General features: G+C 41.4%; 1 protein-coding gene across 1 annotated transcript in view; it reads left to right on the top strand.

The window, feature by feature from the left end:
• The window catches only part of STS (steroid sulfatase), a 303,712-nt gene that overhangs the window by 258,688 nt on the left and 25,242 nt on the right, over positions 1–19,782 (top strand). The window contains exons 12-14 of the transcript XR_007515874.1: positions 1,396–1,487; positions 2,056–2,200; positions 14,451–14,511. The gene's annotated coding sequence lies outside the window, so the exon portion shown is untranslated. The remainder of the gene's footprint in view (positions 1–1,395; positions 1,488–2,055; positions 2,201–14,450; positions 14,512–19,782) is intronic.

The raw sequence follows: 19,782 nt of genomic DNA, 5'->3' as shown, positions 1-19,782 counted from the left end.
CAGAGTAAAACTGTCCCATAGGGTCCAAAAGGATGTAATCTTTATGGAAGCCGACTGCCACATCTGTCTCCTGCAGAGTGTCTGGTGGGTTTGAATCTTTTTGTTAGCAGCTGAATGCTTAGCCAGTGTACTACCAGGGCTCCTTCTGTAAAGATTACAGCCTTGGAAACCCTATGAGGCAGTTCTAGTCTGTCCTATAGGGTTGCTATGAGTCAGAGTTGACAGCAATGAGTATTCAGGTTCTGTGGTCCCTGGATGACGCAAACAGTTTGCTCTCAGCTACTAAAGGTTGGCGGTTCAAACCCACCCAGAGGCTCTGCAGAAGAAAAGACCTGGCCATCTGCTTCCCTAAAGATCACAGACAAGAAAACTCTATGGAGGAGATCTGCTCCATGAGTTGGGGTCACCATCAGTGGGCATCGACTTGAAGGCAGCCAACAACAACAACAAAGGAAGCCGAGACGTAGCTGGATCTTCTCATTGTTGTTAGCTGCCCACCAGCTGATCCGACTCCTGTGTTCCTTCTCTGGGTCTTAAGGAGCTGAGGAGACAGGGCCCCCTCAGTGGCCTACAGATGGGGGGAAAGAGAGGGAGCAAGGCAGGAAAAGCAGGCCCCCTTCTTCTCTGGCTCCAGAGCCTTCCCTCCACCTTCAGCACAGATCTTATCCTTTGATAACCTGGATTCCTTTGCTCTTCAAGGTTCCTTCAGGGCTGCACCCTTGAGGGTCTCAGAAACCTGCTTCAGATGCATCTTTACCTGGCCTCTGTCTTTCCACTATATGGGTGTCTGTCGGTTTTCTCTCTTTAAGAGACCACTCAGAAGGGATTAATTAAGTTTACTACCCACCCTAGTCTGATATGAAGCCATTAACCTAACAAAGAAGAGAAGCTTGGGAACAAGCAGGTGACATTCACCAGTACAAGGATTAGGACTTCAACATCCTTTGGGAGGGACACAATTCAACCCATAACAATTTAGTTTTAGAACAAGTTTAGACTTACAGAAAAATGGAGCAGACGGTACAGAGAGTTACCACATGCCCCCCTCGCCTGTACCTGGTTTCCCCTACTATTAATATCTTGCATCAATGTGGTATATTTGCTATAATTTATACCCGGTACCCATTGTTGTCGAGTAAATTCCAACTCACAGCGGCCCTACAGGACAGAGTAGAACTACTCCATAGGGTTTCCAAGGCTGTAGTCTTTACGGAAGAAGACTGCTACATCTTTCTCCAGTGGAGCGGCTGGTGCGTTCCAACAGCTGAGCGCTTTAACTGCTGCGCCACCTGGTTTCCTTTGTTACAATTAATGACCCGATGTTGATGAATTATTGTTAGCTAAAGGAGCCAAAGTCCAAAGTTTACATTAAAATTCACTGTTTGTGGTGTACAGTCCCACAGGTTTTCACAGATGCGTGATCCTGTGTGTGACTCTTAAATGTCAGTGAACGAAAGACTCTTGAAAGAAGCCAACTACAGGCTAAGGTAAGTCCAGATATCACAATCTAAAGGAAAAAGCAATCTATATAGGTAATCCTATTATCCCCAAATCCTATTTTTTTTCTATCGCACAAATAACCATATCAGATTCAAATTGAAAGGTGTACTGTTCATTACACACGGCAGCATTGTGGATATAAAACATGCTTATCTCTAAGAAAGTTGCAATAAACAGAGGGATTTATGATCTAGGGACAAAGATTAAAATGTTTGCAAAACTGATTTCATGGTAGAATGGGATTAGATCACTCGTGCTTTTCAATTTTAGGAGTGTAAGCGCCATTAACTTGAAGGTTACCCGGTACTAAACTATGGCTTGATCACTAAGAAATGGGAGGAATTTTGAAGATTTTTTTTTATATATAATTTTTATTGTGCTTTAAGTGAAAGTTTACAAATCAAGTCAGTCTCTCACACAAAAACTTACATACACCTTGCTATGTACCCCCAATTATTCTCCCCATAATAAGACAGCCCGCTCTCTCCCTCCACTCTCTTTTCGTGTCCATTTCACCAGCTTCTAACACCCTCTACCCTCTCATCTCCCCTCCAGGCAGAAGATGCCAACATAGTCTCAACTGTCCACCTGATCCAAGAAGCTCACTCCTCACCAGCATCCCTCTCCAACCCATTGTCCAGTCCAATCCATGTCTGAAGAGTTGGCTTTGGGAATGGTTCCTGTCCTGGGCCAAGTGAAGGTCTGGGGGCCATGACCACTGGGGTCCTTCTAGTCTCAGTCAGACCATCAAGTCTGGCTGAAGAAGAATTTTTATTTTGCATTGGGAAAGAAACGAGAATGCCTTATCTTTAATCTGCATCTACATTTGATATTGTTTTTACGTGAATATATTTCCAAAATTTTCATCATTTTTTCCTCCACGTCTATTTTTCTCCTGATATTATCTCATTTGAATTTTTAAACATTTCTGGATTTTTCATATATTCTTATTTTTTTAAAAAATATTTACTGTATATATATGTTTTATGGAGTCTTATGTACTTGAGACATATTTTCCATCTGAAAACTATTTTCATGATTTCTTTTTAAGAGTGAGATGTGCATATTTACTGCTTTAGAATAGTTGTTTATTGTTGTTGTTGGGTGCCGTCCAGTCAATTCCTACCCATAGTGACCCCATGTGACAGGGTAGTACTGCCCCATAAGGTTTTCTTGGCTGTGGTCTTTACAGAAGCAGATCGCCAGTCCTTTCTTCCACAGATTCGCTGGATGGGGTCCATATCCAATCTTTCGGTTAACAGCCAAGCATTTAACCATTGGGACAATACTGGTCCAGCAGTTCTCAAACCTCATGCCCTGCCACCAGGGGACATTTTGCCAAAATATGGAGACATTTTTGGTTGTCACAACTGGGTAGGGGGGGACAGTGCTACTGGCATCTTGTGGATGGAGACCAAGGGTGCTACTCAATAGCCTACTGTGCACAGGACGGCCCCCCCACAACAAAGTATGATCCAGCCCCAACTGTCTACAGTGCCAAGGCTGAGAAACCCTAGTCTCCACTCCAGACTTTAGAAAAGGTTCCCAGATCTTTGTCCATTACGTAGATCTTGTAGTTAACTCTAAAATAAGGGAAGGAGAACTCTCGCTAATAAAAAATGGTAACCCATTCCTGCCTCTTCTTCCTTCCTTTCTCGTACTGTCTCCATCTGCTATATGTTATTAATCCAGTGCACACAATTAAGTCCCCAGCCGACATCAACACCGTGTCACTTCCCTTTAGAAGTTTTAAATAAAGACTCTATGTTTATCTCTCTTTTTTCTGGGAAACAGAGCTGAGAAAGTAATCGCATGGAAGGTAAAGATGTGCTGTCTTAGGCTGGGTTCTCTAGAGAAGCAAAACCAGTTAAGCATATAAACACATATATATGTATTAGAGAGAGAGAGAGATTTATATCAAGGAAATGGCTCACACAGTTGTAGAATCTGTAACGTCTCAAGTCCGTGGGTCAGGAAAGAGACTTCTCCTGATTCACATAGCCACACGTGGGGCTGGCGAACCCAAGATCGGCAGGTTGGAGAGCAGGGCTGTTGCTCACGGGCCGTGAAGATAAATGAATCCCAAAATTGGCAGGCAAGACCGCAGATAAACTGCTAGCTCAAGTCCCATGAATCAGAAGTTAGGAGCCAGCTACAGGATCCAGAACGAGCAAAAACCCCTGAGTCCTGCCTGGATGTCTGCCCACACTTGATGCAGACCATGCACCCTGGAAAACTCCCCTTCAATTTATTGGCTACTCACAGCAGATCCCATCATCAGAGTGATCACGTATCAAATCTCAGCAGCGAAATGATCACATTATACGACTGCCAAAACACTGAGAATCATGGCCCATCCAAGTTGACACACAATCTTAACCATCACATGTGCCAAGACAAATTTTGACATAGATTTTGGATACAGCTTGTTACAGATTGAATTGTGTCCCCCGCAAAATATATGTTGGAGTCCTAATCCTTATATCCATAAAAGTAATCCCATATGGGAGTACGGTTTTCTTTGTTATGTTAGTGAGGCCATGTCAGTGTGGAGATGTGTCCTAAACTCAATCACTTTTGAGATATAAAAGGAGAAGATCAGACACAGAAGCAAGCACAAACGGAGAGGAAAGTAGATGCTACGTGGAGATCGCCAAGGAACTGAGGAGCAGAAGCTGAAAAGAGCAACGATTTGTCCTTAGAATGGTCTTCCTCTAGAGCTGGTGCCCTAAATTCTGACTTCTAGTCTCCTAAACTATGAGAAAATAAACTTCTGTTTATTAAAACCACTGATTTGTGATATTTCTGTTTTAACTGAAGAAGGGTCCATAGTTGGAAAATATGCCCTTGGTGATAGAAAGATGGGGAGACTGCATGACAGAATTTTGCAAGAACAATGACTTCTTCATTGAAAATACCTTTTTTCACCAACATAAACTGCAACTATACACACGGACCTTGCTGGATGGAATACACAGGAATCAAATTGACTACATCTGTGGAAAGAGACTATGGAAAAGCTCAATATCATCAGTCAGAACAAGGCCAGGGTCAACTGCAGATCAGACCATGAATCACTCATATGCGAGTTCAAATTAAAACTGAAGAAAATTAGAACAAGTCCACAAGAGCTAAAGTACGACCTAGAGTATATACCCAACCTGAATTTAGAGACCATCTCAAGAATAGATTTGACTCGTTGAACACTAATGACCGAAGACCAGATGAGTTGTGGAATGACATCAAGGACATCATATATGAAGAAAGCAAGAGATCATTAAAAAGACAGGAAAGAAAGAAAAGTCCAAAATGGATGCCAGAAGAGACTCTGAAACTTGCTCTTCAATGTTAAGTAGCTAAAGCAAAAGGAAGAAATGATGAACTAAAAGAGCTGAACAGAAGATTTCAAAGGGCGGCTTAAGAAGACAAAGTAAAGTATTGCAATGAAATGTGCAAAAAGCTGGAGATAGAAAACCAAAAAGGAAGAACACACTCAGCATTTCTAAGCTGAAAGAACTGAAAAAAAAAAAAAAATTCAAGCTTCAAGTTGCAATAATCAAGGATTCTGTAGGGAAAATACTAAACAGTGTAGGCAGTAACAAAAGAAGATGGAAGAAATACACAGAGTCACTGTACCAAAAAGAATAGGTAACATTCAGCCATTTCAGGAGGTAACATATGATCAAGAACCATGTACTAAAGGAAGAGGTCCAAGCTGCACTGAAAGCATTGGTGAAAAACAAGGCTCCAAGAATTGATGGAATACCAGTTGAGATGTTCCAACAAACTGATGCAGTGCTGGAAGTACTCACTCATCTATGTCAACAAATTTGGAAGGCACCCACCTGGTCAACCGACTGGAAGAGATCCATATTTATACCCATTTCAAAGAAAGGTAATACAACAGAACGCAGAAATTATCCAATAATATCATTAATATCATAGGCAAATAAAATTTTGCCAAATATCATTCAAAAGTGATTGCAGCAGTACTTCAACAGGGAATTGTCAGAAATTCAAGGTGGATACAGAAGTGGGCATGGAACAAGGGGCGTCATTGCTGATGTCAGATGGATCCTGGCTGAAAGCAGAGACTACCAGAAAGATGTTTACCTGTGTTTTATTGACTATGCAAAGGCATTCGACTGTGTGGATAATAACAAATTATGGGTAACATTGCAAAGAATGGGATTCTAGAATGCTAAATTGTGCTCATGAGGAACCTATACTTAGACGAAGAGGCAGTTGTTCAAATAGAACAAAGGAGTATGGTTTAAAGTCGGGAAAGGTGTGCATCAGGGTTGTATTCTTTTACCATACTTATTCAATCTGTATGCTGAAAACATAATCAGAGAAGGCTGGACTATATGAAGAAGAATGGGGCATCAGGATTGGAGGAAGACTCATTAACAACCTGTGTTATGCAGAGGACAGAACATTGCTTGCTGAAAGTGAAGAGAACTTAAGAACTTAGTGATGAAGATCAAAGACCACAGTCTTCAGTATGGATCACACCTCAGCATAAAGAAAACAAAAATCCTCACAACTGGACCAATGAGCAACATCATGATAAACGGAGAAAAGACTGAAGTTGTCAAGGATTTCATTTTACTTGGCTCCACAATCAACAGCCGTGGAAGCAGCAGTCAAGAAATCAAAGGATGTGTTACACTGGACAAATCTGCTGCAAAACTCCTCTTTAAGGTATTAAAAAGCAAAGATGTCACTTTAAGGACTAAGGTGCACCTGACCCAAGCCATGGGGTTTTCAGTCGCCTATGTGCATGTGAAATCTGAAGAGTGAATAAGGAAGGCCAAAGAAAAATTGATGCCTTTGAATTATGGTGTTGGTGAAGAATATTGAATATACCGTGGACTGCCAGAAGAACAAACAAATCCGTCTTGGAAGAAGTACAGCCAGAACTCTCAGTAGAAGTGAGGATGACAAGACTTCGTCTCACATTTCACATACTTTAAACATGTTATCAGGAAGCATCAGTCCTTGGAGAAGGACATCGTGCTTAGCAGAGTAGAGGTTCAGTGAAAAAGAGGAAGACCCTCAATGAGATGGATTGACATAGTGGCTGCAACAATGGACTCAAGCATAACAACGATTGTGAGGATGGCTCAGGACCAAGAAGCATTTTGTTCTGTTGTGCATAGGGTCACTGTGAGTTGAACCGACTCAATGGCAGCTAACAACAACAAGCAACTAAAAAAGGAGCCCTAGTGACACAGTGCTTAAGTGCTTGACTGCTAACCAAAAGTTTGATGGTTCGAACTCGCTAGCGACTCCATGGGAGAAAGATGTGACCGTCTGCTTCCGTAAAGATTACAGCCTTGGTAACCCTATGGGGCGCCTCTACTGTGTCCTATAGGGTCAGTATGAGTCAGAATCACCTTGACAGCACTGAGTTTGGTTTTGGGTTTAAGCAGCTAAGACACAACTTCATCCCTTACCGTCCCCCATCTCCTATGATGCCACCTTCTATGATGTCCAGGACCTAAAGTGTGATGGGTGTTTCCCACTCGAGATTCACCACCTGTGTAGTCTTGACTTCTTTTCATTTGCTCTTAATTCCCAAGTCATCTCCTTCAATATTCTACCTGGAAACTCTTCCTATCATCCCTTCTTTGATACCAAATTATTTTTTCATCCCTCTTTTTTGATCGAATTATAATCTTAAGATTTTAAGTGCATTTGAGTGATCATATGAGTTCATTTTCAAGTTTAGTCATCATTCAGACACTTAGCTAGCTTGCTTTCTCTTCCGCACATCAACGTCCACGATGGCCACACGAAAGCTCTCTGTGAAGGCTACTTTGTAGTTGCCTCTCTGTGATTCTGTTGTGGTCCCACTCTCTTGAAAAGGATCAGATGAGGGATTGCAGTCTGTGTTCTACGATTCCAGCTTGTTTTTCTTCGAGAGAGCCAGGGCCAGCTTTATGGGTGCGAGACCTGTGCTCATGTTTCCAAGGGCCCCATGGTTGGCTTAATGTTCTTCTCTCATCATCTTGAAATTCTTAATGAATTTGAATATATTCTTAATTCTTAATAAATTTGAACAGAGGTCTCACATTTTCATTTTGCACTGGACCCCACTTGTGCTGTTGTGTTCTTCTTATTTCTACTCTGTTGGGTAGCTACACATTTCACCAACATTCAAACTAGGTACTATACCTTCAGTTGCATATATAGATGCAATTTTTAGACTTCCTTCTCTCTCTCTTTTTGAGACATAGGATTTTCTTTTCTTTTTTTCAATTGTGTTAAAACATGCATAACAAAACATCGCCAATTCAACAATTTCTTCATGTATAATTCAGTGACATTGATTACAGTCTTCAAGTTGTGCAACCATTCTCACTACCCTTTTCCCAATCATTCCATCGCAGTTAACATAAACTCACTGGCCCCTAAGAAAAAATTCCCCCTTTCCCCATCCTTCCCACCCCTGGTAACCACTAATAACCCTTGGTTTCTGTATACTTGCTTCTCTCATAGCAGTAAGATCATACAGTATTTGTCCTTTTCTGTCTGACTTACTTCACTCAGCATGCTGTTTTCAAGGTCTATCCATGTTATGGCCCAATAATACTCCATCGTGTATATATTTTTGGATAACCGTTTTATTTACCTATTCACCTGTTGATGGACATTTCGGTTGTTTCCATCTCTTGACTACTGCAAATACTGCTACAATGGACATTGGTGTACAAGTTTCTGTTTGCATCCCTGCCTTCAATCCTTTTGGGTATATATCCAGGATTGGGATTGCTGGGACATCCGTATTTCCAAGCATTTCTATAAATTCCCTTTTTTACTCTACCATTAAATAGATAGTCGTTCTCTAATGATTTGTTAACTACTTGACCTGTATATTTATACATGGTTTAGTAAGCTGCAGCTAATTCACAATATAAATAAGAAAGGACATTTAGAGAATAGATTAAGGTATGGTATCTTTATTAGTAGTTAATGGCTTTGATATCTCTTTTTGGGTCCTGAGCATTTTATCCACTCTGGCAGTGATAGATAGGCTCCAGTGCTATCTCATTAGTCCTTGTGTTGTCTTTATTTATTTATGTGCATTAGATAAATTTTGTGTATAAGTTTGACTCTTACTTTTTTATCTCCTAGCTCGGTGAAGAACATCACTTTCCCTCTAGTTACCCAAGCCAGAACCCTCTGATCATCTTATCTCCTTCCTGTCTCTCATATCTCAGACCAACTAGCCACTAGGGTTGGTAGAATTTACCATCAAAATCTCTTCAGTCTTCTCTATTCCCATTTCTACTGCCCTTAGCAGATGTTCTCACCATTTGTTTCCTGCATTAAAACAAAAGATTGCTCTCTCCACTCTTCGTTGTGGTCTCTGATTGGTTCTCTATGGGACAGCCAGAAGGATCCCTGCAAAAACCCAGCCTTATCATTCCTCTGCTTGAAATCCGCAAGCAATGGTTTCTGACATGGAGTCGAGACCCTTGGTTGCATGGTACTATCAACATTGGCAGGTTTCCATCTTGACCCACTTCCTTTCACATTTAGACTCAATGGCTAATTGAAAGGTTGACAGTTCAAACCCACCCACTGGCTCCATGGAGAAAGGCCTGGTGATCTGCTCCCATAAGGATTACAGCCTAGGAAACCCTGTGGGATAGTTCTACTCTGTCACGTGGGGCCACCATGAATCTAAATTGAGTCGATGGCACCCAATAAAACTCTTCCTGGAGAAGATAATTTTCCTGCCCTTGTTCCCCTTGCTAATTCTTCCTCAAGCTCAAAGACTCACACAGTCCTTTGTGAAGCCTCCTTTGTTCATTCTTACGCTCTCCTGCAATCATTAGGTTCCTCCTTGTGTGTTTCCGTGACATCTTGGATTTACAGTTCCCACCACGCGCTTGACCTTGTAATGCAGCTGTCCTTGAGTGAGTGTTTTCTCTCCTAAGCCAGGAGATCCAGCCGTGCCAAGGAATATTTTATTCATCTCTGAGTCTTCACTGACAGGCACAGTTATATTATATTATAAATATGTTACCTGGTGCATGCTTCTCAGTTAAAAAGAGTGAGAGTGAGCCACAGCAGGAGAGAGATGGAGAAAGAATATGAGAATGCTTGTTGGTAATAACTGTCTTGGTCAGGGTTCTTTAGAGAAACAGAACCAGTGGTAAGATAGACAGGTAGGTAGGTAGATAGACAGACAGACAGACAGATAGATGATAGATAGATAGATTAGATAGATGATAGGTAGGTAGATAGGTAGATGATAGATGAAAGATAGAGAGATGACAAATAGATGATAGATAGACAGGTAGGTAGGTAGATAGATAGGTAGATAGATAGGTGGATAGATTAGATAGGTAGGTAGGAAGGTAGGTAGGTAGGTAAGTAGAGAGAGAGAGAATGCATGTTAATAATAACTGCCTTTGCATTCTCTAGAGAAAGAGAACCAGTACGATATATGTCATGGACTGAACTGTGTCCCCCAAAAATATATGTCAACTTGGTTAGGCCATGATTCCCAGTATTATGTGATTGTCCTCCATTTTGTGATTGTAATTTTACGTTAAAGAGAATTAGGGTGGAATTGTAACACGCTTACTAAAGTCACAAATGTAAAGGGTGTGACCTGCACCACCTTTTATCTCTCAAGGAAAGGGAAGCAAGCAGAGAGTTGGGGACCTCATACCACCAAGAAAGCGGTTCCAGGAGCAAAGCCTATCCTTTGGACCTGGGGTCCCTGTGCAGAGAAGCTCCTAGTCTGGGGGAAGATTGATGAGAAGGCTGACAGAGAGAAAAAGCCTTCCCCTGCAGCTGACACCTTGAATTTGGACATTTAGCCTACTTTACTGTGAAGAAATAAAATTCTCTTTGTTAAAGCCATCTACTTGTGGCATCTCTGTTATAGCAGCACTGGATGACTAAGACAATATATAAATATACATATGAGAGAAGGAGACCTGGTGGCACAGTGGTTAATGGTTAAGCAGTTGGTCGCTAAATGAAATGTCAGCAGTTCGAAGGTTTGAACCCACCAGTGGCTCCATGGGAGAAAAATATGGCAGTCTGCTTCTGTAAAGGTTACAGCCTAGGAAACCTTATGAGGCACAGTTCTACTCTGTCACATGGTGCTGCTATGCGCCGGAATTGATGAGAGAGAGAGAGAGAGATTGATTTATTTCAAGGGCTTATTACCTCAAGTGATTGTGGAGGCTGGGAAGTCCCAAATCCACAAGTCAGGAGACGAGAAGAGTAAGAAAAGAGAGTGTTCTGGCAAAATGTCTATTTCTAGTCTGGAGGCAGAAGACATCCTGGGGAACCTTCTTTTTCGTTCTGAAGGCCTTCAGTTGACTGATTGAGCTTGCCCACATTATGGAAGGTAATGTGCTTTACTTGAGGCCAACTGGTTTAACCACGTACAACTACTTTATAACAGCACCCAGACTAGTGTTTGTTCAAACATTAGGCACCATAGCCTAGCCAAGATGACATATCCAATTAAACATCATAGCTTTCTCTTGGCTTACCTTTCATGCCCTTATACTCTGCTACTAAAACCTCCTGGGATTCGTTTCTTTCAAACCTGAACTCTTTCTACTAGAAAACCAATAAAAATCCTCTTCATCTGGCTAAACATTGACAGAAAGTATAAGGCTTAAGTCTCTCTTTGTCCACAAGTAATAAAAGAAAACCCTCTATTCAACTCTTAAAATACGAACAGAGATTTCCTTACTGTTGGAAACACTTAAGAAGATACAGTTGTTGTTGTTGTTGTTGTTAGGTGCCGTCGAGTCGGTTCCGACTCATAGCGACCCTGTGCACAACAGAATGAAACACTGCCCGGTCCTGAGCCATCCTTACAATCGTTGTGATGCTTGAGCCCATTGTTGCAGCCACTGTGTCAATCCACCTCATTGAGGGTCTTCCTCTTTTCTGCTGACCGTGTACTTTGCCAAACATGATGTCCTTCTCCAGGGACTGATCCCTCCTGACAACATGTCCAAAGTATGTAAGACACAGTCTCGCCATCCTTGCTTCTAAGGAGCATTCTGGCCACACTTCTTCCAAGACAGATTTGTTCGTTCTTTTGGCAGTCCACGGTATATTTAATATTCTTCGCCAACACCACAATTCAAAGGCATCAACCCGTCTTTGGTCTTCCTTATTCATTGTCCATATGCATATGATGCTATTGAAAATACCATGGCTTGGGTCAGGAGCACCTTAATCTTCAGGGTGACATCTTTGCACTTCAACACTTTGAAGAGGTCCTTTGCAGCAGATTTACCCAATGCAATGCGTCTTTTGATTTCTTGACTGCTGCTTCCATGGCTGTTGATTGTGATCCAAGTAAAATGAAATCCTTGACAACTTCATTCTTTTCTCCATTTATCATGATGTTGCTCACTGGTCCACTTGTGAGGATTTTTGTTTTCTTTATGTTGAGGTGTAATCCATACTGAAGGCTGTAATCTTTGATCTTCATTAGTAAGTGCTTCAAGTCCTCTTCACTTTCAGCAAGCAAGGTTGTGTCATCTGCATAACACAGGTTGTTAATGAGTCTTCCTCCAATCCTGATGCCCCGTTCTTCTTCATATACTCCAGCTTCTCATATTATTTGTTCAGCATACAGATTAAATAGGTATGGTGAAAGAATACAACCCTGAGGCACACCTTTCCTGACTTTGAACCAATCAGTATCCCCTTGTTCTGTCCGAACAACTGCCTCTTGATCTATGTAAAGGTTCCTCATGAGCACAATGAGGTGTTCTGGAATTCCCATTCTTTGCAGTGTTATCCATAGTTTGTTATGATCCACACAGTCGAATGCCTTTGCATAGTCAATAAAACACAGGTAAACATCCTTCTGGTATTCTCTGCTTTCAGCTAGGATCCATCTGACATCAGCAATAATATCCCTGGTTCCACGTCCTCTTCTTAAACTGGTCTGAATTTCTGGCAGTTCCCTGTCAACATACTGCTGCAGCCATTTTTGAATGATCTTCAGCAAAATTTTGATTCAACGTGATATTAATGATATTGTTCTATAATTTCCACATTCGATTGGATCACCTTTCTTGGAAATAGGCATAAATATGGATCTCTTCCAGTCAGTTGGCCAGGAAGCTGTCTTCCATATTTCTTGGCATAGACAAGTGAGCACCTCCAGCACTATATCTGTTTGTTGAAACATCTCAATCGATATTCCATCAATTCCTGGAGGCTTGTTTTTCGCCAATGCCTTCAGAGCAGCTTGGACTTCTTCCTTCAGTACCATCGGTTCCTGATCATATGCCACCTCTTGAAATGGTTGAACATCGACTAATTCTTTTCGGTATAATGACTCTGTGTATTCCTTCCATCTTCTTTTGATGCTTCCTGCATCGTTTAATATTTTCACCATGGAATCCTTCACTATTGCAACTCAAGGCTTGAATTTTTTCTTCAGTTCTTTCAGCTTGAGAAACACCTAGCGTGTTCTTCCCTTTTGGTTTTCCATCTCCAGCTCTTTGCAAATGTCATTATAATACTTTACTTTGTCTTCTCGTGAGGCCCTTTGAACTCTTCTGTTCAGTTCTTTTACTTCAATTCTTCCTTTTGCTTTAGCTGCTTGACGCTCAAGAGCAAGTTTCAGAGTCTCCTCGGACATCCATCTTGGACTTTTCTTTCTTTCCTGTCTTTTCTGTGACCTCTTGCTTTCTTCATGGATGATGTTCTTGATGTCATTCCACAACTCGTCTGGTCTTCAGTCACTAGTGTTCAATGCATCAAATCTATTCTTCAGATGGTCTCTAAATTCAGGTGGGATATACTCAGGGTTATATTTTGGCTCTCATGGACTTGCTCTGATTTTCTTCAGTTTCAGCTTGAACTTGCATACGAGCAATCGATGGTCTGTTCCACAGTTGGCCCCTGGCCTTATTCTGACTGATGATATTGAGCTTTTCCATCATCTCTTTCCACAGATGTGGTCAATTTGATTTCCGTGTGTTCCATCTGGCGAGGTCCATGTGTATAGTCACCGTTTATGTTGGTGAAAGAAGGTATTTGCAATGAAGAAGTCGTTGGTCTTGCAAAATTCTATTATTCAATCACTGGCATTGTTTCTATCACCAAGGCCATATACACAGTAAAACCTGTGAAAAGCTGGAACCTGTGTAAGGCGGAAACCTGTCAGAGAAGGAAAATGCAAATATTTTCTGCTAAATAGAGAGCAACAGAAAAGACGTGACTGGAACCTGTCAAAGGCAGAAAAATTGTGAGACCTGGAAAAATAAGGCAGTCCCATTGAGTTCCAGCTCTCACAGATTTTGCTGTACTGTTTTACAGCTGCTAACCAAAATGGCGGCAGTTCGAATCCACCAGCCACTCCTTGGACACCCTATGGGGCAGTTCTATTCTATCCTATAGGGTTGCTATGAGTCGGAATTGACTGGACGGCAATGAGCTTATGGCCTATGTGTAGGTATATTCATGATATGGGTGTGTTGGAGCCCTAGTGGCGTGGTGGTTAAGAGCTCATGCTTCTAACCAAAAGGTCGGCAGTTCAAATCCACCAGCTGCTTCTTGGAGGCCCAATGGGGCAGTTCTACTCTGTCCTATGGGGTCACTGTGAGTCAGAATTGACCCCACAGCAATGGGTTTAGTTTTGTTTTGGGGTTCTTTGCCTAGTAACATAACCCGCCCACACTGAAGGTCGTCTGCAAGCTGTCTCATTAATAACAAATAATTGACTTTCCTTATTTACATCCAAATCATAGAGTTTCAAATTAACAACACTTGAAACAGACCTGTTCACACAAATGAAATTTGAATTGTAGATAAAGCAAGACTTTGGAAGGGTTAGGTCACTCACGTTGTAGCTTTTCAACACTACCAAGATTTAATTTATGAAGTGTCCTCACAGACAGAGGATTCTAATGGCTTTTTAATCATTCTCAACTTCACAGAGCAAATGGGAGGGAGACCAGTTCCCAGACAAAGGCAGAAAATATTGGAAGCTAACTGCAGGTAATTATACAGTAACGTCCTGGTAAAATCGTCTTAGGGCATCAAACCCAGAGGGCAAAACACGGCTATATTCTTTGTTCGCTTTGCTTCTATCATGCCCCATGCTCAAATGTTGGTAATCACAGGAAGTGACGGGAAATTTAGAAAGCCGTAGTTACGATTTTAGGCAAGCTTGTTGGACTGTGGATCACAAGGAAATAGAAGAAGCCATTTGTAATATAGGAGTCAAGGATAGAGTGACTTTGACACAATGGCTTCAGAAAAATCCACAAGTCCAAAATGAAATGTCGCAAACATTGTCTGATGATAGAAAAACCTGTTAAGCTTATGTCTGTCGGGGCCAACTATGGGGACAGAAACTTTGGGCATACGTTACTATTTTAGATCCAATTGCCCATACAGTTGACCTTGAACTCTAAAACTGAATGTTGTGTATAATGTGTTTCAATAACAGCTGTGCTTAATACATGACTTTTATTTTTTGTAGTTAGAAAATATAGAACTTGTTTAAAAAACATTCTCTCGGACAGCATGTACCTTGTATGATTACAACACAAATACACAATATTTCCTTAGAATAATTTTTAAAAAAAAAAAAAAGAAAGAAAAGAAATGGGATCAGAACTGTATGTTTATACAATAACATTTTACCGTAGAGCACAGCTTCTAGTCTGACTTTGGAGTTTCTGTTTCTCAATAATAGCTATCATTTATTGATTATTTGTCCTATTCTGTTGTTGTGTGCCAAAGAGTCAATTCAACTCATAGCGACCCTGTAGGGCAGAGTAGAACCACCCCATAGGGTTTCCAAGACTGTAATCATTATGGAAACAGACTGCTACATCTTTCTCCCGAGGAGCAGCTGGTGGGTTCGAACCACAAACCTTTCAGTTGGAAGCCAGGCTCTTTAACTACTGTGCCACCAGGGCTCCTTTGTACAATTCTAGGGATTAGGTATTTACTTCTAAAGTGGGTGCTCAGAGGAGGACTTAAGATATGGGGAGATTTCTTTCTCTTGGGGAAAATCAGAATGAAGAGTAGATGGAAGACCAAACACGCAGGTTATAGGAGCAATAAAGAATTAAATAAGATCAAAATGTTGGAGTCATTCTGGTAAGGAGAAGACAATGACAAAATGATTAGGGTCTCTCTGCAGAGTTCCCGCTTCCCGGTAAAAACCTCGTAACTCCTCTTTGGAAAAATCAGGAGTGGGTGTGCTTTTGTTAAGTGAACCGGCATGAACCGAGACATACAATGTAGTTTTATTCTAACAGGAGTATTAGAACTAGAGTGAGTTCAGCCAGCCACGGTATGAGGAAGGAACTGTTTTTGTAAGCTCCTTGCGATAGTTCTCATACTGCTTACCCAAGTGTAAACGTTGTCTTCAACGCTAGCTTAGAATGAGGTTCTCGTGCATTTGCAAAGCGATCATCTTAACTCTGTGAAAGTACCCATTTTCAGGCTAGAAGTATTAGACTTTATTTCCTGAAAACATCAAGTTAGTATTAGTGATGTGGGAAAAGGTTTGTCAACTTAGTATCAGTGGTGTAGGGAAAGGTTTATAGTTTCAGTTTTCAAAACTTGTTACAGACGCAGGGGAACAGCTACACCACACAGGAAGATGTTTCTAGGTAAAGGAAAAAATGTAACGTATTTACATAGACCGTCTTCCAATAAGCAATAATGATTTTATTTAACTCACCCCCAGTATTTAAGGCGTGCGTGTGTGTGCATGTGTCCATACTTTCTATCCAAGATGTTGTTGTTTTTTTGTTGTTGTTAGGTGCCGTCGAGTTAGTTCCGACTCATAGCGACCCTAGATAACACAGAACAAAACACTGCTCGGTCCTGCACCATCCCTACAGTTGTTGCTATGCTCAAACCCGTTGTTGTAGCCACCGTTTAAATGCATCTCATTGAGGGTCTTCCTCTTTTCCACTGGCCCTGTACTTTGCCAAACATGATGTCCTTCTCCAGGTACTGATCCCTTCTGACAACATGTCCAAAATATGTAAGATGCAGTCTCGCCATCCTTGCCTCTAAGGAGCATTCTGGTTGTACTTCTTCCAAGACAGATTTGTTCGTTCTTTTGGCAGTCCGTGGTATATTCAATATTCTTCATCAACACCATAATTCAAAGGCGTCAATTCTTCTTTGGTCTTCCTTATTCATTATCCAACTCTCACATGCATATGAGGAGATTGAAACTACTAAGGTCAGGCTCACCTTAGTCCTCAAAGTGACATCTTTATAGATTTATATCTGTTTACATCTGAATGGGGGGGAGATCTCTCAGGGATCTAAGAGATTGTTTTCTCTTGCTGTAAAGCTTGGAAATGGAGAGTTAACATGATTTGTTCCCTACAGAACTTCTGCTCTCAATGAAACCTCAGAATATGAATAATCCAAATTTTCACAATTTCAAGGCACTCAATAATGATTGCAACAAAGAAGAAAATATTCAATGGGGATTAATGGATATCTTTCCATAAAATTTTTTATTCTATAACAAAACGTTCCAGTTCTGTTTCAAAGGTTTACATATTATGCACAGTTTATTTACCATTGCATTGTAAGTATTTTATAGTTTAAATGGCAAAGTGGAATTGCTGTTATTGAGTAAATGGGTTTCAGATGGGCCTTTCTTAACTGCTCTTGCCATCTGGGTTCTCTGGAATGAAAATCATATTTTTAGGTGTTACTCACATAATCTTAAAAAGCAAAGATGTCACTTTGATGACTAAGGTGCGTCTGACCCAAGCCATGGTATTCTCAATCGCCTCATATGCGTGGGAAAGGTGGATAGTAAAAAAGGAAGACAGAAGACTTGATGCATTTGAATTACGGTGTTGGCAAAGAATATTGAATATACTATGGACTGCCAGAAGAACAAGCAAATCTGTCTTGAAAGAAGTACCTCCAGAATGCTCCTTAGAAGAGAGGATGGCGAGACTGTGCCTTACATACTTTGGGCATGTTGTCAGAAGGGACCAGTCCCTGGAGGAGGACATCATGCTTGGCAAAGTAGGGGGACAATGAATAGGAGGAAGACCCTCGATGAGATGGACTTACACAGTGGCTGCAACAATGGGCTCAAAGATTGCAATCATCGTGAGGATGGCGCAGGACGGGGCAGTGTTTCATTCTGCTATGCATAGGGTCGCTATGAGTCGGGGCTGACTCAATGGCACCTAACAACAATTCACGTAATTAGAACTTTGGGTACGTGATTTCCCTCTACAAAGCCACACATATGCCCTTCCCAAGATTCCTCCCACAATTCCCCCCTCTTCCTCATTTATTCAAATTCTAGCTGGACTTCAAGGCATAAGGAGTCTTCCTGGGCGATGCTGATCTGCTGTGATTTCCCTCACGGTGGTAAGAGAATGCTTGTTCTTCGGAGCTTGTTCCGTTTTATAACTTTCCATGCATTTCCTCTGCACTGTATGATCCTAAAGGTCTGCTCCATGTCTTATTCTTTTTGCTTTCTCGTAATGCCCAACAAACACACATTATTGCCTGCATTATAATGGCCAGTGGTCTCCATTCATGTGAAATATGGCCCTTTGGGAGGCTTAGAATAAAAGTGAAATTTGTACATTTATTTTTATGCATTTTTATACTTTTATCGTTGCTTTCTATGCTTAAAAATGATGTTGTGATTTTAAATTTTAACACTAGGTTTACAATGCAAATCTCTTACACTGATAAAAAAAAATGCCCCATTGCTATTGAGTCAATTCTGACTCGTGGCGACCCCATGTGTTACAGAATAGAGCTGCCCCATAGGGTTTTCTGGGCTATAATCCTTACAGAAGCAGATCGTCAGGACTTTGTTCTGTGGCACCCCTGGATGGGTTGTTTGAATGGCCAACCCTTAGTAGTCAAGCATGAACTATCTGTGCCATTCAGGGACTTCTTACATTAACAAATGATGTTTAATTTATAGTTACGAGGACATGCATCATTCATGGAATTTAAATGGTTGAAAAAGTTGTGGTTTCTAAGACTAGAAAAAAGGTGTAAGTCAGTGTCTTAGTGTCTGGTGCTGCTATAACAGAAAGACCGCAAGTGAATGGCTTTGACAAACAGAAATTTATTATTTCACAATTTAGGAGGCTAGAAGTCTGAATTCAGGGTGCCAGCTCTATAGGGGGGCTTTCTCTCTCTGTTGGCTCTGGAGAAGGTCCTTGTCTCTGGGTCCAAAGGAGGTGCCCCATTCTTGGCTCTTCTTTCTTGGTGGTAGTGAGGTCCTCTCCTCTCTGCTCACTTCTCTCTCTCTTTATCTCTTGTGGCTCAAGCAAGGGTGTGACTTGGGTGAGAGCATCACTTGATTGAGGGTGTGACTTGAGGGTGTGACCCTCTTGTAAGGTTGTGACTCAAGATACACCCTACACCGATCCTGCCTCATTAACATATAGAGGTTAGGGTTTCCAACACATCACAAAATGGAAGATGATTACATCAGATCACAAAAATGGAGATTGACCACACAATACTGGGAATCATGGGAGCCATGTGAATTATTGAAACAAAAGAAAACTACACCACATGGAGGCACACCATTTGGCATGATTTATTGACATCTGCTCTTCACATTAGGCAGCCGGATACTTGGGCCACGAAAAGTTTATTCAGGGAGAGAGAACAGTTGAGGAATTAGCAGAATTCATTGGAGATCTGTGGTTACCTGTAAGATTAAGTCTGGTATTAACAGCACTCAAAGAACATTCAGGAAGGATAAACTTCAAGAGGGCTTGGGGGTGGTCAGAAATCCGAGCATGAGAGCATGTGGGAAGGGCTGAAGTGAAGAGTCAACAATGGCTACAACACAGGCTTGCATCTAAAGGAGAGAGGGGATAGGATGCTGTCTCCGTTATCTAGTGCTGCTAACAGAAATACCACAAGGAGGTGGCTTTAACAAACACAAATTTACTTTCTCACAGTTCAGGAGGCTAGGAGACCAAATTCAGAATGCCAGTTGTAGGGGAAGGCTCTCTGTCTGTTGACTCTGGGGGAAGGTCCTTGTCTCCTTCAGCTTCTGTAGCTCAGGTGTTCCTTAGTTCCCTGGAGATCTCTACCTGGCATCTGTCTTTCCCCTATTTGTGCTTGCTTGCTTCTGTGCCTAACCTGCTCCTTTTATATTTCAAAAATGGTTAGGTGTAAGACACACCTACACTGATATAAAGGAACTCTGGTGGCGCAATGGTTAAGCGCTCATCTGCTAACCAAAAGGTTGGTGGCTTGAACCAACGTTCATTGGTGGTTACC

This window comes from Elephas maximus, chromosome X (genome assembly GCF_024166365.1).
Source record: "Elephas maximus indicus isolate mEleMax1 chromosome X, mEleMax1 primary haplotype, whole genome shotgun sequence".
NCBI lineage: Eukaryota > Metazoa > Chordata > Mammalia > Proboscidea > Elephantidae > Elephas > Elephas maximus.
Note: the sequence above shows the minus strand (reverse complement) of the source record. Positions and strands in the feature narration are given on the sequence as shown.